This window comes from Corylus avellana, chromosome ca4, assembly GCF_901000735.1.
Source record: "Corylus avellana chromosome ca4, CavTom2PMs-1.0".
NCBI classification, from domain to species: Eukaryota; Viridiplantae; Streptophyta; class Magnoliopsida; order Fagales; family Betulaceae; genus Corylus; species Corylus avellana.
The window spans coordinates 19,159,061-19,161,741 of record NC_081544.1 but is presented as its reverse complement, the minus strand read 5'-3'; positions in this window follow the sequence as shown (position 1 = coordinate 19,161,741).

Here is a 2,681-nt window from a genome sequence, read left to right as displayed (position 1 = left end):
TTTTTTTTTTTTTTTTCATTTTCTTTTTAGGATGTTCTAGTAATTTTACTATTTCCATCTTTACATGTTCTTCTATTAACTTTAGGTTTTTATTTATTTATTATTAGATTATTTACCCTTTATAAAGAGTTATATTGAACTTCATTTCATCATTGAGTTTATCAAGTATACTCAATATTGTGAAAATTAAGTTCCAAGTTGGGATAGGTGAATTAAGAAATTGTGTTTATGACAAGTCCAACTTGGGTGCATTAGGCAAGAGTAATTATAAGTGATTTTAGTACTCTAATTGTAACTTCAACTAGTCTTTTTTAATACATAACAAATATAGTTATTGCTTCTTTGAAGTCATGACAAATGGTATCAAAGCAAACCTAATAACGTAATATGCAATTAAGGTACTACGCTGCGACATGAGCCCTTACGAGAATGTCAAGGATTAGAATGTGAAAGATTGTGACACCCAAATTGTGAATTTTTTTTTTCGACATGTCCGTACAATGGGAGAGAAATGAGAGAGGAGGGTTTGAACCAATAATCTCAGCTTCATGAAGCGTAGTCCCCGGCTGTTTGAACTATCCATTGGAGACTCAAATTATGAAAGTTAAGTTACACATTAGGTGTGTGAATTGTAAATGCGTGTATGTGTAATGTGTTAAGTCTCATATCACTTATCTACTAGGTGAAATTAAAATAAATAAATGGTTTTAAAGAGTTCTAATTTTAACTTTGATTAAGTCATTTTTTGGTACAATGTAGACATAGTTAGTGTTTCCTTTGATGATGACACATCATTTTGATCTTGTTGATTTGCCTCGGCTGTCCATACCGGGAACAAGTTGTTGTGCCCACCTTGCAGTGTTGGCATGGTTGTTGTGGTTGACCTCGTTGCTGTTGGGGTGCCGCTGGCATAGGCATCGAGAAATTCTGAACCAGCCTCTGTTTTGGGTGACTTATTGTGACAAACCTCTTGCCACGGTCTCTTCGCTTCTCTAGAAAGCTTGTACGCAGTGTATGCAACATTTTGTTCTTTGGTGTACCCTGTTGCTTCCAATATTCCTCAATGTCATTCAACCAATTCTTCGCACTGAGATGTTCTCTAGTATCATCATATGCCGAAAATTGATGGCTACAGAATTCACGAAATGAACAAACTTGCTCTACCTTATGATGTCTCGGCACGTGATTCGCCATAGCTTCAACCAATTGAGCAGTTGCAGCCGAAATTTGCGTCGCATCAAGGTTAACAACCTCATTAACTAAGACTTCAGCAGTCTCACCCTTCTGGAGGTTGTCCTCACCACTTCCATGCTCAATCACATTTGAACTAGGTGACATTCTTTCTCGGAATGTTCGATGTAATGTCATGTTTACTGAATGTTCAATGTTTCCTCTCGAATGATCGAGGTTTCCACCCTAAACATTCGACCTTTCCTCTTGAACGAATGAATTTTTCTCCGGAACGTTTGATCTTTCTTATAGAATGATCGATGACAATCTGCACGAAAATTTTTAAAAGAGTTTTAACTTCTTGTGCCCCCATGTGTTCTATTACATACCTAGGATAAATCCTAGGTCCTATTTCGTCCCATTGTCACATACCAACCTTAAAGAGAGAGAGAGAGAGAGAGAGAACAAAGAGAGAAAGGGTCCAACTTGAAGGTTTTGTTCCTCTATTGTTCAGAGAAGCTTCTTTATTGTCGTAAGGAAGCCTAACCTAAGCTTAATCTTCAGTTTTTATGCATGATTATTGTTGTGATTTTTGTACTTAAACATGAGTAGTAGCTTTTATTTTACTTATAGTAAAGTTAAAATTTTTATACCGGGGAAGTTTGGTTCTTGCATGTACAATATAAACCATAAAGATGGATTGTCTTCTTTTTTTTTTTTTTTTTTGTCCAAAATAGTATCAAAGCACATATATTTCAGTACCTTAAAACACCTTTCCATGGTTGGCCAGCCATAAATTTTGATTAAGGGAGGAAAGCTTGTACCTTTGATGTTTTAAAATAATATACAAGGTCATGCACGATTTAAATGTTTATATGATGTTTATTATGTCTTCTAATATCTTTAGGAGTCTTGCTTAAACTTGTTGTTGAGTATTTATGTGTGAGTGTAAAAATGATAGCCTACAAGTGATCTTGGAGAGGGCCCATAAGATTGATAGAAGGCTTCCGTTTGAGGGGGAGTGAATGTGGTGATGAAATCACACATAAGGGGGAGATTGTTGAGTATATATGTCTAAATGTAAAAATGATAGTGTCCCACTTTAGAAATATGTAAGAAGTGTGAGTGGTTACTATAGCATTGTCACTACAAAAAAATTGGTACGTTCTGACGTGGCAAACAGTACATTATTTTTGCCACGTCAGCATTTTCTGACGTGGCAAAAAATGCCACGTCAGAAAATCTTTTATGATGTGCTAAAAATAACACGTCAGAAAATTCTGACGTGCTAAAAATAACACATCAGAAAATTCTGACGTGCTATTTTTTAGCATGTCAGAAAATTCTGACGCGCCAATTTTCTGACGCACCATACTAGCGCGTTAGAAAAAAATAAAAAATAAAAAAAGTCCGCCCTTCTTTTTGAAATTTTTCTCTCTTCTTATTTTCCCCCCAACTTTTTTCCTCTTTTTATTCTTCCTTCCTCATTCATTTTCCCTACACACTCTCTC